This window comes from Lemur catta, chromosome 2 (genome assembly GCF_020740605.2).
Source record: "Lemur catta isolate mLemCat1 chromosome 2, mLemCat1.pri, whole genome shotgun sequence".
In the NCBI taxonomy this organism is placed as follows: domain Eukaryota; kingdom Metazoa; phylum Chordata; class Mammalia; order Primates; family Lemuridae; genus Lemur; species Lemur catta.
The window spans coordinates 118,817,390-118,837,120 of NC_059129.1; the positions used below are offsets into that span (position 1 = coordinate 118,817,390).

Below are 19,731 nucleotides of genomic sequence, written 5' to 3' on the forward strand. Positions count from 1 at the left end.
ATATTAATAAAGGTTATCTCTGGGTGGGATTCTAGATTATTTTCATCTTCTCTATTTTTCAAATGATCAGTATGTCACCATATTACTTTCATAATCAGAAAAAGATGTTTTAAAAATCATTTTATACAATTTTATATTATATGTCCTATGACCACAATTATTTCAGAATATCTAACAAACTATCTGGACCCAAATACACACACACAAAGGGATGTTATTAGTGATTTTACCGGGGTGATAAATTGTGGGTAGTCACTCTCTCGTGTGTATTTTTTAAATTTTCTATAATGATAACAAGCTATTATAGAAGATGCTATTCTTATAAAACTCAAGAGTACAGAATAGCTTTGAGGAACATATATTTACCCACACCATAAAATATTTATATTTTATTTCTGTTTTACTTTTAGAATTTCATAGACTGTAAGACACCCTACAGAATAAGCCACCAGGTACCCAAACAGAAATAATAAAACAGGCAGAAGCAAAGAGGTGACATATTAGGACTGTTTTGTCATGCTGCATGTGTCACAAGAGAGCAAGGACTGCTTTAATTACTAGTCATTTGAATTTCTGATAGATATTATGGCAAAATTTAAATCTTGTTAATTTACTTTGGCAGCTTGACAACGGGACTCATTTACAATCCTTTGAGGGAATTGCAAATTTACCATTGCTTTTGATTTGGGATGAGGTGGCATTATTCATATAAGAGCATGTGGTAGAATTCAGGGCCTACCATTAGTCAGAATATATTTTTAACCCATCAGAAGTCTAAGTCATAGGTTTTTAATGTTTGGAAGAAATTATACAGTGAAAAAAAATCAGTTATAAACATATAAAAATTCAAATGGGTCCAACACTGATATTTATACTTTTTTAAGCTAAAATTTTACCATGGGAATATTTTTATATGAGATAAATGCTAAGTTATTTTGACCACTACTGGAAATCTTCCAGAATTCTCTTGACTTCTACTATGAGCAATGTAGTTTCTCTACAAATTAAGCTTTTTTAGTGTTAGAATGTAAATTCCACGAACACTGGACATTTCTTTGTCTTCACTTTGTCTCTGTCTAGACCCCCAGTCTGGCACCAGGAGCATTTGGAATGCTGAACAGTCTCCATGTCTCAGGCGTGGGGCAGAGCTACAGCCCAGCCCAAGTCAACCACAGAAAAAAAAAGTGTGAAAAGATTCAAAAGTGTATTTGTGGATGTTTTGAGAAACAACAGGGAAGTCTTTTCATTCATGGAAGAGAATTGAAACTTCCAAGTCATGTTCTAGAATCCTCTCACAGGTCCAATGTCAAAAAGGCCCTGAGTAAATATTTATCAGGCATGCATATTCATCTTGAGGGGAAAAAGGATTCAAAGCAAAGGGTGTTTTAAATTTTTTCTTTTTCAAAATGCAAATGTATCTTTTTCATAGCTATTGCATCCTGTATCGGCAGGTAGACCTTTTCATATCAGTACCTGACTTTTTCTTAAAAGCCAATAAGGCACAATTTCATAGTGTGATAAAAGCAGGCAGTAAAGAATGATAGTATTTCAAAGATTTGGATCATAAGGAAATCAACCCATTAAACCTAAGACCAGTGGGCAAATAAGCCTTATGCTTAAATATGTGTTGGAACAAGGTCTTAGCTCTCTGATGGGAGTGTTTTCAACTTTATCACCACTGTCTCTGGTTTCTAGGCACATCTTGATGTGGTTAACTGTCTGCATATGCTCTACATTATTCAAAATCGACAACCTGGAATAGCTGCCAGCACACCGGAAAAAATATGTGTTGGTTCATTACATCTGTTCATTTCCTCTTCTGAATCTCTGATCTCAGAGGACTCTCGGCTAACCTAGGAAAGCAAAGCAGAAGAAAGTATTGACCTTTATCATCTTAATAAGTAACTGAAAAGCAAACACAGATGCAAATAAATAATCAGTTTTTATTATTTAGACATCAATATTCTCATGTGACCATCCTGAACTGTGCAAAGTTTAAATTCAATCTGCCAGCTTTGAAATTTGTTGTAGGTTTAAGGCTGCCTTTTACTTTATTTTATTTTACTTTGGGTTTTGGGTTCTTGATGTAACAGAACTAATTATGCAATTTCCACCTCGTTTCTTTGATGCAGTAAAAGTTCTGGCTCAGCTTTCCTCTCCCCAACTCCTGAGACTTCCAATGTCCTTGCCATAAGGCATCTTTTCATCTCGATCTTACCGATCATCAGTCTCAACTAAGAGCTAACACTGAAGAATACAAAAGAGTCAATTAGTTGATATTTCTATGGACACTCAATTCTTCAGGAGCCAAGATCCGTGAAATGATTCTTCAATAGTTCACCAGCAGCTGTGAATCGAGGGGTGAACACAGCCTCTGTAATGAGAATGACAACTATATTTTCTCTCTGATGTAGATCTGTGATAAAAAACAAAACCAAAACCAAGTAAGTACCATGAGGAGATCTCAAAAAGCCCCTACACAGATGCAAAGGGAGCAATACTAAAATTAAGAGCTACCATTTCTTCCAAACCCATTGATGGATAACAACATTGCAATCCACATCCTTTAAGAGGGGTCCTGTTCTCATCTGCATTCTACATATGAGGGACCAAGGGCCTGAAGAGTTAGGTAATCTCTCCACAGTCACACAGCTAATAAGTAGGCATTAGGACCTGGATTCAAACCCAGGTCTGGCCCCAGATCACGTGTTGTGAATCACTGCAGTGTACTACTATTCTATGAATGGCCATATACACACCATTTTTTAAAAAAAATATAAGTCATATATCATATTATCAATGTTTTCCAATCCCCAAATGAAGACACATACCTGGTTAAGTGATTTGTCTTGATTTCTGGATTTGCTTAAATAAAAAAATAGTTTATGTTTTTAAAAACCATAAAAATTAAGTTATTCAATTATATAATTAATGAATTGCCTTAACCTGAAAAAAAATCAAGTCAGATGAAAAGCTGGAGTGTTTGGTTGCCAGACTCACAGGGAAGACATAAATTTGTAAATTAAAATTTATGTCAGCAACATAGCCCTAAATTTTGTCCATAGATGAGATTTTTCCTTGTTTTGAAAAAAAAAAGGGCAAGCATATTTTCCATACAGCTTCATGAAACCTGGCCAATCGATTACAGCAGATATCTACTGCAACCAGTTGGATGAAATGATGAGGATGCTTGTGATTAAGTAGCCAAGACTGGTCAAAAGAGACAGGCCAATCCTCTTGCAAGACCACATGTCACAAAAGACAATGCTGCTCCAACTACAGAAGCTGGACTTGGAAACTCTCTGTCATTCACCATATTCACCAGACTTTGCACCAGCTGACTACCACTTCTTCCAGGCTTTGAACCACTTCTTGCAAGGAAAAATAAACAATTCTCAACCACCTGTGGAAAATGCCTTTGGCGATTTCATCCACCCTCACTCTCCAGGCTTCTTCAGTGCTGGCATAAGCAAGTTAACATTAAAATGGCAAAACTGTGTAGATAGTTTAGGCACATACTTTGATTAAGTGTACTGCTCCTTGTTTGAGATACAATAAGCTAAACTTTTGATTCAAAATCAGACATTTCGAATTTAATGACTAGAATACAGAAGTAGACCAACCACCAGGAGGTGACCTCTTTTAATATATTGGTATATCCATTTCCAGTAAAATCTCATTTTTGTGGGCAAATTTACAGGTCTGCATGTTGAAATTGTTCTGACCCATCAAAATATTCTATTCATTTTTTTTCTCTTTTGTCACAACTAAATGAGATGACTGTTTAGGGTACAACAAAGATGCTTCCAATGGATAATCAGAGCAGCATTGAGCTGTGCCTTCTCATTAGAGGCACGAGTTCTGCCTAACTGACAACTGTCAGCAGTCAATCGGTTATGTGCAGCAGGAGATAATTAGAAAAGCTGCCTCAGCGGCCACTAGGGCAGTTAAGGATGACACATGTGAGAAATTGTTCATCCTGGTAGATCAAAGAGGAGGCAGCAGAAACCTGGAATATCTAAGTCGTGAGACTTAACTAGAACTGCAGCCTCTTCCCACATACAGAGAAAACCAACTGCTCCATTAGTTTGCTTACAAATTAGTTCCATCAGAAACAAATTCATTGGTCAATTGATTACAGCAGATGTCTACTGCACCCAATTGGATGAAATGATGAGAATGCTTGCGGTTAAGCACCCGAGATTGGTAACAGAGATAGGCCAATCCTCTTGCAAGACCACATGTCACAAAAAACAGTGCTGCTCCAACTACAGAAGCTGGACTTGGGAACTCTCTGTCACCCACCGTATTCACCAGACCTTGCACCAACTGACTACCACTTCTTCCAGGCTTTGGATCACTTCTTGCAAGGAAAAATATTCAATTCTCAACAAGCTGTGGAAAACACCTTTCACGATTTCATTCCCACTCCCTCTCCAGGCTTCTTTGCTGCTGGCATAACAAGCTGCCGTTAAGATGGCAAAACTGTGTAGCCACTTTAGGCACATACTTTGGTTAATGGTACTGCTTCTTGTTTGAGATGTGATAAACTAAACTTTTGACTCAAAATAGGACATTTCATACTTAATGACCTATACTTAAATGTCTGGGTCCCTTTTATGGAAACCATCCCAGTGGCCAGGGACTTGCTCTTTTCTGATCAATGCCTGCACTTCCATGGAAGTGACATATATAGTGAAAAATTACGACACTAATCGATGTTGATGAGTTTACCTTACACCTGCAAGAATTCTTTTGTCGTGGTTATAGGACATCCCTGAATTTCAGTCCATGGCTCAAACTGAGAATTTAGGGATTTGAGTTTATCATGCTCTGCTGTAAGCCATTCAGTGTTATCAGAAGCAAGCACCTATTGATTTTTAATATCTTTCTTACTGTTTTAATGGTAGTGGCAACATGGTCCACCAGACCTTCTCCTAAATGGATCGTTGATTATAGATGTTTTCAGGCAATCATTTAATTTGCTATCTTATCACTGCAAGCCAGGAACTGTGTACATTTTCCTAAATGTGACATTATTGCCTAGCAAGAATGGAGTAATTTCTGTCTCTTCAAGTAGTAATACTAACAACTATTTCTTGAGCATTTCGTAGGTGTTAGGCACAATCCTAGGAGTTTACCTGCATTATCTCAACTAATTCCCACAACAAGCTTATGGTGTCAGTACATTAAACATTCCCATTTACAGCTGAAGAAATAGAGGCTGAGAAAGGTTAAGTAACTTACCCAAATGCACGCTGCCAGCTGTAAGCCTGAGAGATTTTCAAAGTCTTAACTATTCACTCAACTGTACTGTCTTATTTACAGCGTAAAGTGGATGCTGGCAGGTCAAAAATTTATGGAAAATGTTTTTTGTCCTTTATACCTAATAATATTCATAATTTATTTAAAATATTTTAATGACTAAAAAAGCTCCTGAGGTCTTACAGAATAATCCCTGGCTTTATGGAGGGGGATTCATTTATGGGGGTTTCTTATCCATGACATAAACATTTTTTTCCTTTGGAGATTTAATGTCAACATACGCAGAAAGAATAATTCAGAAGCAATCTAAGAGTGGTTACAGTTACATTCTAAAGTGCCTGTTTCACAGAACCTTTGTATCACCTTCCTAACAGCACCAATCACTTCATCAAAAACCACAGCATCTAAATCTCTCCTCTCCTCTTTGCAATCACTCAGCTGCTTTACGAAAAGGCCATGCCTAGAGAAAGCTGCCTCCCCTGCATTTGCACCTGAGCTTGATTGCAGTCTCTGAGGACCGAACCATTTCTCATTAGACCTTAACTACAAGTACAGTCATGTGTCACTTAACAATTGGGACACATTCTGAGAAATGCATTGTTAGGCAATGTCCTCCTTGTGCGAACATCATAGAGTATACTTACATAAGACTAGATGGTGTAGCCTACAGCACACCTGGGCTATATGGCATAGCCTATTGCCCCTAGGTTACACAACTGTTCAGTAGGTTACTGTAGGCAATTGTAACACAATGGTAAGTATTTGTGTATCAAAACACATCTAAACATAGAATAGGTACAGTAAAATTACGGTATAAAAGATAGAAAATGGTACATCTGTATAAGGCACTTACCATGAATGGAGCTTGGAGGACTGAAAGTTGCTCCAGGTGAGTCAGTGAGTGGCTGGTGGGTGAATGTGAAGGCCAAGGACATCATTGTGCACTACCGTAGACTTTATAAGCACTGTACTCTTAGGCTACAAGAAATTTATTAAAAAAATTTTCTTAAATAATAAATTTATCTTAGCTTACTGTAACTTTTTTATTTTATAAACTTCTTAATTTTTTTAACTTTTTGATTCTTTTGTAATAACACTTAGCTTAAGACCCACATTGTACAGCTGCACAAACATATTTTCTTTATATGCTTATTCTGTATTTTTTCCTATTTTAATTTTTTTACTTTTATTTTTTAAAAAGTTACTAAACATTTTTGTTAAAAACTAAGGCACAAACACACACATCCTACCAGGGTCAGGATCATCAATATCACTGTCTTCCACCTCCACATCTTGTGCCACTGACTAGAAAGTCTTCAGGGGCAATCACATACATAAAGCTGTCAATTCCTGTGATAACGATGCCTTCTTCTGGACTACCTCCTGAAGGACATGCCAGAGGCTGTTTAACAGTTAACTTTTTTTATAAATAGAAGGAATATATTCTAAAATAATGGCAAAAAGTATAGTATAATAAATACATAAATCAGTAACATAGTCATTTATTATGATTATCAAGTATTATGTACTGTACATAATTGCATGTGCTATACTTTTTATGACTGGTAGGTTTGTTTACACCAGCACCACTACAAACACGTGAGTAATGCATTGCACTACAATGTCATGGAGACTATGACATCACCACGCAATAGGAATTTTCCATTATAACCCGTGGGACCACGGCCACGTATGCCATCCGTCGTGACAGAGATGTCATTATGCAGTGCATGACTGTACGTGGCTGGCTTATCATTTTTAAAGGCTGCATACATTTTATAGGAATAATCTCTGAAATGGAGAACTTAGAGTAGAAATAGTTGAAGGTCTACAATGTTTTCAGCTCACTGGTTCTTTTTAGAGAGTTTGTATCAAATAAGACCTTCTAGGGACAGCACTCTAAATTTTGATGGGTAATGGTGCCAGAAGAACAGCAAGCTGTAGTGCCCACAGGAGAGCGTTCAAAAACAAACACATCAGCCTAGCCCAGGGTCAGTTTGCCGTCCTGCTTGTCACAGAGCCTTAGCAAGTTAACACGCTTAGAGAGAAGTTACAGCGTCTGAGGATGGGTCTCATTTAGTGCTCAGTGTCGGTGTCCTGCACACAAATGGGGCTGGGTCAGACAAGACAGGACACAGAAGCTGGGAAACGTGACTGATGGCATCAGGCCAAACAGCACTGGCAAGTAAACCAGCCGGTGTTTACCTATATAAATTACCGTAACGAGTATACATGCTCCTTGACTTAGGATGGGGTTATATCCCAGTGAACTCATGATAAGTTGAAAATCTCATTATGTCCAAAGTGTATTTTCAACTTAGGATATTTTCAATGTATCATGAATTTATCCAGACGTAACCCCATCGCAAGTCGAGGAGTGTGCAGAACGAGTATTGCTTTCGCACCATTGTAAGGTGGAAAAATTATATGTCAAAAACCATTGTAAATTGGGAACCATCTGTACTCGTTTTTTGAGGCATCCCTGAAGATTCGATACTCAGATCTCCTTCCAAAGAATCCGCTGTGGGGAGCATAGTTAATTGACAGCCTCCAAGCTCCAGCTGTCACCTTGGCATCCACCACTGCCACAACACCACGCTTTTCCTAAGGGTCCCAGCCAGTGACTGGGCATGGTTGGGGTCCTGGTGCCAACACATTCCTGCACAATGTGGGACTCTCCCAAAGGCCAGCCTCTGCTCTGAGACTCCCCGTCAGCCTGGTCCAAATTTCTTAGAGTTGTGCTGTCAACTCTTCCTACCTAAACCTCCTTCCCTCTCTCTTTTCATGAGTGTCTCAGAATTGCCGCATCGAAATATACAGTGAGCCATATACATAATTTTAAATTTTCAAAGTAGCCACATTTCATAAGTAAAAAGAAACAAGTAAAATAAATTTTAATTATATATATTTAATGATATAGTTATTTATTTTTAAATATTATTTCAATCCATAGCCAATATTTTAAAAGTCATTGATGAGGTATTTTACATTCTCATATGTGTGGGGGTTTTCTTTGTTTTTGGTACTAAGTTTTAGAAGTGCACGGTGTGTTTAATACCTTTGAGCACAACCTAGCCACATGGCAAATGCCCCGCGCCGCAGTCCCGTGGGGCTCGGGCTGCCCCGTTGGACACCGCAGGTCCCCAGGCTCTTACTGTTCCATCCCCCCTCGTCTTTCACAGACATTCTCCACCACAAACCTGTCACATGTCTGACCCTGTCTTGGCACCTACTTCTCAGAGGATGTGACGCAGTCTCTGCCTCATTGTCTCCAGTCCAAATACTGTTAACAGACGCAGATTTAAAAAATATACATATATCACTCAGCCTGCTCAAAAACTTCATTGGCCACCCCTCATTTAAGTGAACATCTTTCCACTTGAGTTCCACAGGCTTCCACAATGTCACGACGGTTTGCTTTACTTGGATACCCCCACACGCACCGCCCTCTAGCACCGTCAGTTTCCTCACTGTCCTGAAAACCAACCGACCACACTTTTTACCACCCTCAGTTGCTCGTGCTGTTCCCATCTCCTAAAATGCTATTTCTTTCCATTTCTCTACTTGAGGTTAATTTTTTAAGAATCACTACTGGTATTGTCTATCTGTACATTTAATATTTTAAATTTATATCTGGATACCATTGGCATATTCACATAAGAAGTAATATATGTAATTTTCAGGAGACAAACTAAACTATAATATTTACTTCCAATATTTATTCAACCAGTATGAATTTGTAGTAGTCCCCCTTGTCTGTGATTTTGCTTTCTGTGGTTTCAGTCACCAGTAACCTGAAAATATGAAGATATTTTGAGAGAGAGAGAGATCACATTCACATACCTTACAGTCTATTGTCATAATTGTTCCATTTTATTATGTCATTGCTGTTAATCTCTTACTGTGCCTAAATTATAAATTAAACTTTATTATAAGTGTTATGTATAGGAAAAAAAATAGAATATATAGGGTTTGGTACTCTGCAGTTTCAGGCGTCAACTGAGGGTCGACAGATAAGAAGGGCTGCTGTACTCAGGAGGTACTCATAGACCAGAAATACTGTGGTGAACACAAAGAAGGAGAAACTGTAATTCCTGTTTTCAAGATGAGATGGTAAATTTTATGTGTCAACTTGGCTAGGCTATGTTATCCATTGTTTCATCAAACAGTTGCAGATGTTGCAGTAAAGGTATTTTTGAGACGTCATTAATATTAACAACCAACTGACTTTACATAAAGCAGATTACCCTCCATAGTGTGGGTAAGCCTCATCCAATTAGTGGAAGGCCTTACAAAAAAAGACTGAGGTTTTCAAAAGAAGAAGGAATTCTGCCTCAAGAGTGCAGCATAGAAAGCCTGCCTGAGTTTCTAGTCTGTTGGTCTGCCTTGCAGATTTCAGACTCAAGACTGAAACATAAACTCTTAACTAAATTTCCAGCCACCCAGACTGCCTTACAGATTTTGGACTTGCCAGCCCCCACAATCCTGTGAGCCAACTTCTTAAAATAAATCTCTCTCTATACATGCAAATATCCATATATCCTATTGGCTCTGCTCCTCTGAGCGCCTTAATGCACAAGCGTTTTTCTTTCAGTTGTGGAGATTAAACAGAAAAACTTGGAAAGTTAAACAGTGGCACAAGACAATGTGTTGCCAAAATAAATCATTAAATTGTAACTGTCAAATTTATAATACAGACCCCACATGCTCAGGTGTTCAGAAGAAAGATAAATCACAATGGGCTAGCCATCCAAATGAAAGGCCACGTACTCAAGCATTTTGGTGTTTAAACTTGAAACTATTTAAAATAATAAAGCTAATTCGTTAACATCTCAAACTCACCTTTTTAAAAAGCACATCCCACATTTGCTCTGTTTCAGCTTTTGATAAATTATATTTCTGCTGAGATAGAAAAGAAAGCATGACCTAGTTAAACTCTGATAAAACTAATCTTGCAAGTTGATAAAAAAAACTGCTTCGTAAAAATTCCCTTGTTAAAGCATCTTGAGAATACCTTAGTGAGAATTGAAAAGATCCCCAACCTAAATCAGGACAGAAAACTAGTTTTCCAATGTTACACAAAAGAGAGGCTATGTCACTCGCTTCATTAGAGAGGAAATTTTAACAGGACTTTTTGTAAAACGCTAACTTGTTTCATTTTCGGTGTTTTACCCTCCTCTTTACCACCCCCACACCCTCTTCTGCAAAACACTTTAAAATTGGGCAAATTCAGCATTACCTCTCCTTTTTATCACAGCAGACAAACTTGAGGTTTGTGGCTGCTTAATCGTAATCAATCGATGGGATACACAACCCAGAAGAAAAGATCAATAATAAAGGAAGTAGTTTTATATAAAAAGCCTAACATCTGATAAAGAACTGTTATCCAAATATACAAAGAACTCTTAAAACTCAACAATAAGAAAGTAAACAACCCAATTAAAAAATGGGGGAAAATCCTGAACAGATACTTCACCAAAGAAGGTGAAGATGGCAAGTAAGCATGTGAAAGATATTCAGTATCATATGTCATTAGGGAATTGCAAGTTAAATGGCAATGAGATGTCACTACACACCTATCAGAATGCCAAAACCCAACACAGTGACAACACCGAATGATGGCAAGGACATGCAGCAACAGGAACGCTCATTTGTTGTTGATGGGAATGCAAAATGGCAGAGCAATTTTGGAAGACAGTTTGGCTGAAGCTATTTACTTCATGAAACAAAGGACTTTAGTAAATTTGCCAAATGTGAGGTACTGTTAAGAATACGATGTTGAGATCCTAATATACAGCCCCAATACTAAAAGAAGTAAAAATATTTATTCTACTATTTAATAGATCTACAAACGGGGGCAATGACAAAGACATAAACTGAGAGATTTGGAGAAATGCCATGATCTGAATTTAGGATATTCAGGTATTAGATTTTCTGAAATTCTGCTAAAGAAATTCTTTTTTTTACTGTGAATCTGAGTATAGAAAATACCATTTAGAATTACAAGGTTCCAAATGCTCAAATATCTTTCTACTTGGTGTTAAAAGAGAATTTTATACATTTGTCAGCCTTTACTGTGTTACTTATCCAACCTTTCCATCTCCTCTTTGCCATATGTGCCTATCAAAACTCAGTCTCTTCACACCTCATGCAGTACATGTTGGAAAAAGCTGTCCACTACTGGCCTCAAGCATCTTTGCATTTTCCTGCTAAGTACACCACGAATACAGAATACAAGGCTCTGCTTCTTACTCAAGCCATTTCTCAGGGTTGAGTTTGCAAGCTTGAAAGACAGGGCAACATCTCCCCTAAGACAAAAAGCAGGCCAGCTTCCGCTGACTATGAAAGTGGCCGATTCTCCAAACTCAGTGTGTCTCTCCTGCAATGCACTCACTGCATGTGCAGGCACCGTCTAGGTCTACCTGTGACACCCCAGCCCCCATGTGTGACTCAGGGGCATGAAGCTCTGGCTATTGTTTATGCCTTTGTGAGTAATAAAATTTCTTTTTTTTTTAACCTCTGACCCAGGAGTCTCATGTCTTCTGCTAATATCCATGAAACAGAAGCAGGCTAACTTGTAAGTTTGTAATTAGGGTAAAATCTCAGACCGTTCACAGTTCCTGACAATACAATGGAAGAAGTGCTACCAATTACTTCCCCTCACCTCACCAAAATTGATCCCAGCATTGGTTCAACCAGATGTTAAGCTGTTGAACAGAGGAAAGTATTGAAAGGAGAAGGATCAAAAAAGAATTGGAACAATGTCTAGGAGAGTTGGCCAAAATTGGGCACCACCGTGGAAGTTCTGAATAGACTCAAATAGTAAAGACAAACTCCATAACTGTGTTTGAGGCCAGGCTTGCCTGCCTATTTCAGGTAGAATGCCAAAGTCTATATTTTGTGCCCCTTAACATTTCTTTTGTTAATTTATTCATTTAACAAATATTTATTGAAAGGCCTGGGGCAAGACTAAAGAGAAAATTTTCAGGAGACACCAATAGGGTCCAGTTGTTAGGGATTCTCGATATTATTCTGTAAGTTATTTTGCATTCTAAATAAAATTCTCTTTCTCCTATTCTACATTAATTCACCTGCTCACAAAACACATTTATCAGGATCTCTTAACTCTGTTCCAGCTACATCTTTATTCTGCATCTCGTTGTCTACAATGCTAGTGTCATAATGTTTGTGAACCTTCTCCAATAAGATAAAAATTGCAACTCTTATGTAGTCTGCCTGGTTTAAGACCTCCTCTTATCTGTGAGTAGCCCCCACTTAGGTGAGCCTCCTATATTTATCCAGTCGGTCAATCAGTCATTCAACAAATATGTCTTGAGCACCTTCTAGCTGCCAGGCACTGCTGTAAAGAGCTGGAAATCAGCAGTGAACAAGTCAGAAAATAGCCCATTCTAGTGGGAGCAGGAGTTGGAGAGAGTCATGAGGGAAGTATGAAATGCATGTTCTCAGATATGGCAAAAAGTGAAATCGGGTAATGGGATAGGGAATACAAAATTAAAGATTATTTTATTTTAGTTGACTATAGAAAGTGTTGCTGAGGTGACACTTAGAAGGTGAAAGAAAACCAGCTACTTGAGTACCCAGGCATAGACTATTGCAGGCAAAGGAAAGCGCAAAGCAAAGGAATGCATGGCCCACCCGAAGGACAGAGAGCATCAGAGTGGCCAGATGGAGTAAGAGCTGAGGTCTACGAGATCCTCCCCCAGTGATCTGGAGTGAAGACCTGAGAGAAACTAAGGCTGGGAGTCCTGTGCACAAAATAATTAACCATCCAACCTTTTATGTTCTCCTAGATCTAACTTAAAATTGTCAAATCACCAGAAAGCATCATCCCAGCATCACTTTATCTCAGTTTCTCAGTAATGGCTCTACGCCAACTTTAAAACAATTTGTAGGACACACTATGTCACTGCGTTTCTCAGCCTTGTTATGTCATTTCCAACATAGTCATGTTATCAGAGGTGGAGACAACAAAGAAAGCATAGAGAACCATTCTAGGACGTCAGATAATGGCATTAGGGTATAAAATATTGTTGTTACTAATTATAATTGACCCTTGAACAACTCAGGGGTCAGAAGCACCAACTCCTCCCCCCACCCCATGTAGTCAAAAATCCATGTATAACTTTTGACTCCCCTAAAGCATAAGTACTAGTAGCCTACCATTGACCAGAAGCCTCACTGATAACTTAAACACATATTAATATTTTGTATGTTATATGTATTACATATTGTATTCTTAAAGTAAGCTAGAGAAAGGAAAACGGTATTAAGAAAATCATAAGGAAGAAAAAAATATATTTCCTATTCATTAAGTGGAAGCAGATCATCATAAAGGTCTTCATCCTCATCTTCACATTGAGTAGGCTGAGGAAGAGGAAGAGGAGGGGTTGGTCTTATAAAATTGTTGTAATAATTTCGTAAGTGCAATATCATGTTCTTACGAAGATTTTTTTTTAAGTTTTTTAGAGGAGGGGGAGAGGGTTGACTCCATTTCTGGTCATCAAAGTGGGCTGCACTGTCTGGGTGGAATACAATTCTGCCTTTTATATTTTCACAACAGAATGACAACTCTGCCTTCTGTGCATCTGGTCTCTAAGGACACGCTTTTCCTTTTTATCAGCAACATAGACATGTAAAATAAGCACTTATCAGAGAAATCAACTATAATCCAAAAGCTCCCTTACATTTAATAAGACAGAGTAAAATGGACAAGCAGACCACGTATTCTTTTAGGTTTCCCAAGCTCTATCTTGGTATTGTTTGATCATCAGAAAGTGCAGTTCCGGAATCACACTACCGCAGCTCTTCAATTTCACACTGTATTTTTCATACAGGGTTGACACTGGAAGATTTCATGCAAGAAACACCTTTGTTCCTTTTTCACTGTGAACTAGATTTACCTATGAAAAAAAGACTCACATTATAAATGTGTTGTGAGGTTTTGTTCTAGAAAAAAATGTTACTCTCTGTAGAGCTTTTTCATATCCTTCCTTTTTCTAAAAATTAAAGCATAAAATAAGGATGATGTAACCCCAGTGCGACTTGCAGTTTGGCTCAGCTGCTGGGAAAGTCAGCCACATTTGTGACTCATTATAGCAAACATTTCACCTCGGCTTATCTGTTAATGTCTCTTCCTACTGTTATAAATAGTTTTAATTTCATCATTAATTTCACCCTAAATTTTGCAAATCACATTAAGTCCTCTTAGATACAGAGGCTATCATATATAAGATGTACCAAATGAGTGGTACATACACAAAGTATAAAGGAATAATTCAAGGGATCAGGACAACTCTGTGGACTGGAGGGGCCAAGCCTTCAGTGACTTCATTGCAACATTCGGATTGGAGAAAGGAGGACATTTCTGCAGGAGTATTATTTGAAAAAAATTGGTGAAGAATTATTCTCTGTAATAGCAAGCACATGCCTGACTGCTGCAAAGGATTGGGGCAGGGAGGAGGGAAATAGTGGAACATGAAGTTGCAAAGACATCAGAGTCAGTCTGTAGAGACTTTAAATATCAAGTTCATGAGTTAAATTTCCACCCTCTATGTAATTTTTGAACAGGGAAGTTGCTGGGGAAATTGCCTAGATAATAATGATGAAGATGCCATCATCCATAGATCTACATCCCTCTGGAGGATAGTCCATTTGTTGTCTGGACATCGAGAGTGTGTTTTTAGACATTGAAATTTAAGTCCCAGCAGGGTGTCTTGGTGAAAATGCCCAACAGCTTGTGAGACAGGAGTCTGGAGTTTGATACAGAAGTCAGAGAAACAGATTTGGAAATTATCCTCATAGAGGCACATTGGAGAATGGTAAGAGAAGATGAGCGCTCTGGGATCCTTCTCTTTCAGCAAATATTTAAAATATCCCCAGAGGGTGGTGACATCCAGGGAAGAATCAGCTCTCTGCAATGAGAGGGTACGGGGAGGGCGGGGTGGGGGACAAGAGGACACTTGAATGCCCTCAGAATTGATGCCATCTCTCAATCCAACAGACTAAATATAGAGTAGGCTTTAGGTGCTTCATTAGTAAGATTAGAGAGTTAATGAGTGATTATTTCTTTCAGGCAGTTTTGTTTGGCAAAACTGAGAGGCTGAAAAAAGAAGAAAATGTATGTTATCTATAAACTGAGAAAACAAATTCTTTAGGGAGTAACAGAAGAGTAATACTGCCAACTCGGCTGGGAAGAAATGAAGAGAAGGCAGTGCCTCAAGGTTGTTCAGTGACACCCTTATATGGCAACTATCATGCAGTATCAAGAGAAATAAGCTCACACCATGAGAAGCCACATCCCTCTGTGAAAATCACTAGAGAGAATAAGAGAAAAGGAGAAAATAGAGATAACCTGGTGCCTTTATAGCAAAGGTAAGACCTCTGGGATGTGGGACTCAGACACATTATAAGCGAGCCATGTATGCTCAATTCAAAAATAGCGTGGTGCTAATGGTATGTTGTCAGAACTGATTAGTCTGAAAATGGCTGGGTGTAAAAGAGAATGCTGCAGAATGGGAAGTTCAAGGTGGCCTACAGGGAGAGGAATGTTAGAAGGTAGGGAAGAAATTATACAAGATGAAACTGTAAAGTTAAGGACTAGATGACTGGCCAAGGAGTTTGGGCTCTACCCTGTAGGTAATAGAATTTATCAAAAATTTGTAAGGAAGGGAGAACAACAGCTTCCTATTTATGTTGGAAAGGGGACTTCAGCACAGGTCATACTTCCTGGCCAGAGAGTGGCAGGAGGGAGCCTAGTTAGTTTTCGCAACAGGGTCAACAAGAGCTGATGAGGACCTGTGCTAAGGAGTGAGTGTGGTGTGGGAGGAAGAATATGTCACATTGTTATTTTAGCACAGTCCCAGACTTTAGAAAGATGTTCTCCTACAGTCAGCCACTGTCTCTATTTTACCCTCATGCCTTTTTATAAATCAGCCTGCCAAGCAATACACCTTTCTCAGAGGTGAGGAGGAAGGGCATATATAAAAAATACCACCTCGCTTAGCAAAATAGAATATAGAGGCTCCAGGGCTTGCTGGAGCACTTAAGAAGGGTGCTAACACATGGGCTGCGATGCTATTGCCTTCCATGTCCTCTTCCTTTTTCGAGTTTCTCCATTGATTGTCATGACCCCAGCACATGGGTCCCAAAGGATTTGTAGTCTACCTTTACGCTTTGATTATACCCAAAGCTCTTCCCGTGCTTCCTCTTAGCACTGACAAGAAATGCGATGACAATATTCAAAAAGAAACACGATGACAATTGAGATTCAAAAAGTAAAACTTGAGAGCGACTCCTTCTAAGCTCAACCCTTGTAGCAAGCCTTGAATTCAGGTCACAAATGTGGTGAAAACCTGAGAGTTTGGATTTTTACTGACCTGAAATATTCTTAGGACGTTACCCAGGACCTCAAATGCTCTACATCAGTACTATATGATTCCAGGGAAAGTTGAGACAATTCAGAGATACCATTTGAAAAGCTACTGACACTACATGAGCATGGGTATCAGTGAGTAATTTACTAATAGTTTGGCTGCTAGAAAAAGAGACCCAACTCCAGTGGGTTTATTTATATACCCACATGAGGGTTTATTCTCCTACAGAGAAGTCTGGAGGTAGGCAGTCCAGGGCTGGCATGATAACTCCAGAAGTCTTCAGGGACCCACCTCCGGATGCCTCCTACCTTTAATCCTCAGTCACCTCGTGGCCAAAACATCTACTGAGCCCATGGGAGGAAGAATTTATTTCTCCCTTGTAAGGAATCTTTCCAGAAGTGACTTTGACTTACATCTCATTGACTTGAACTTAGTCACGTGATCGTACCTAACTGCAAAGTACACAAATCTAGCTGAACATGGAGTTTTTAGCTGGGCACACTGCCCTGGGTTCTTTCACAAAAAAAGGAGAATCGACATTTGATGAATAATTAACACTGTCGGCTACAACTTTTAATAAATGTTAGTTCCCTTCTCTGTCAATGTAAAAACATTCAACATGGAATCATATGTTGGCTTTATTGATCAGTGACATAATAAATGGCCAACTAAATATTTTTGCATCTTTTAACAAATTGTTAATATATCATCCAAATGTTCCAAATTATTAATATATCATCCAAATGGTCCATGACTTAGGCAATAAATTAGTGCCAGACCAAAAATCCCTCCCTCCTGATTAAAGGGATTTTTGTTTAGTTGCTATTCCTTTTATCTGATGAGAGCTGCATTTTTTTATTTTGTCATATTTTGCTTTGGCTTGCCATTTTGCACTCAATTTTAACCTGATGATTCTTAGTCTAAATTTCAGATATAATTATCTCCCAAACATTTTATTAATTAGCTCTCCAATAATTCTTATGGCATTTATACCGAATAATTTTTTGGAAGTTTAAGGAGGCTGAATAAAAAATAAATCCTGAGATTTGGCACCTGTTCAAAATATCCCTTTGAATTGTTCTTCAGCTCCAATGCTTAAATAATTAATAGACAGTTGAAAAACTTAGTTTCCAAGGCACTGTATGAAGAGAATTACCAATAAATGAATGCCAATGATGTTTTAAGATCTGGAAATACATTAAAGGATTTTTATTCATTTTAAATATGATGCTACTGAGTAAGCAACAAACTATAATGAAATCCATTTTAAGAAACATTAAAGCCTTATAAAAATTTCCAGAACCAGAATTGAATTGTGGCCAAATACTTTTAAGGAACTAAATCTAATATGACAAGAAACAGGAATTGCTACATGAATGCATTTAATAACATGGACATTTGAGAAAGGGAAAATATCACAAGAGAAGTGGAAAAACTCATAAGATCAAAAATAGAATGTGACCTATGACGTTATATAGAGGGAAAAATGCTGGAAAAGTTAACAGATGAGGATTGCTCGGTGGTCACAACAGCAAAAGAAAAAAAAATACTAGGGTTCCTCTGGTAAGGACAGGTGAAGGCTTCTTTTTTTCTCAGCTACCCACTGTCAGAGAGCACACATTAAGAGGCGAAGGAACAAGCTGAGGCAACAAATGAGTTCTGACCATCTCTAGTTAGAAAGAAAGCCAATTTTAAAACGTGAATCTGCTGTCTTGTCTGCTCACCTCACATATCCGACTTGATCGCCCATCACACACTCCGACTTCCCATCGCCTCTGTATTTACCTGTTTCCTTGCAGACCCACAACTGTGCAGTGCACACTCCTGCCTTTGTGTCTTCCCTCATCGTCTTCCCTCAGGAAAGCCTTCACATAGTTGTATCTTAACCATCCTGCTGGGACCAGCTAAAGCCCTATATTTTCTGACAGTTCATGCCCTCAATATAATCTTTTCTCTTAATTCTCCCAGGCTCGGGCTCTGCCACACAACACAGCACTTTATTATGAACAGACTAACAATACTTGAGCTTATTTTACATATGTTGGTCTTACAGGTAGAGGAGAAGTCGCCTGGGGGCAGAAGCCACAGTCCGAGTCTCTGATGACCTAGTATGGCTTATGCAAAGCCAAGCACAGGTTCACGGCTACTGTAGAGAGGGCAACCCAGACCCAATGCTTCTTTGTATGTATTTTCCCTTTTTCTCTTTGTACAACACTTAAATGCAATTATTAACTCTCTCCCAGTAACTGTCTACCGTGGCACCTGGCCATGTTTGGATTTTTTTTGGCAGTTCTCCTTCAGAACCAAAGCAGTAGGGAAAGGAAAGCAGTGAGTCGAGGGGTTCACATTTTAAAGACTGAATTGGCTTTTCTCTAAAGAACTTTGTCCTTTGACAACCTCGAAAGGATGTTCTCTGCCTCATCCTATATGATTCTAACCACCACATGGCCATTTTATTTGGTATTTGCCAGGAAGTCTAAGAATCCATTACATTTTATGCCCTTTTTCTCCTTATATCGTTCACCAAATAGTTATTGAGCACTCAAACCATTCTACCTATTGAAAATACAGCATTGGTGAGCATAGTCAGAGACCCCGCAGTGGGGGGAATAGTCGCCCTCCATATGGTACATCCATCAGGAGCTTATGTAGGAAAAGGTAATCATGTAAAGGATCTCAACGTGAGATCCTCCTGGATTAGGATGGGCCCTAAACCCAATGACAAGTCTTTATGAGAGAAGAGAAGAGGAAACAGAAACGGACATGGGGGAGGCCATGAGAAGACGGAAGCCTATAAACCATGCAATGTCAAGGATTGCCACAGCCTCCAGAAGCAGAAAGGGACAAGGAAGGATTATCCCCAAGAACACGGCACTGTCAACATCTTGGTTTTGGACTCCTGGCCTCCAGAACTGGGAAAGAATACATTTATATTATTTTAAGCCACCAAGTTTGTGGTAATTTGTTACGGCAGCCATAGGAAACGAATACAACCTCTCATGGACCTTAAAATTATAGTGAAAAGACAAGTTAAACTAATATGAAAATGTTATATACTGATAACAGCAATAAG

The 19,731-nt window shown here is 38.6% G+C and overlaps 1 protein-coding gene across 1 annotated transcript in view; it reads left to right on the top strand.

Moving 5' to 3' along the window:
* Positions 1-19,731, top strand: part of SMLR1 (small leucine rich protein 1) — a 62,398-nt gene that overhangs the window by 15,813 nt on the left and 26,854 nt on the right.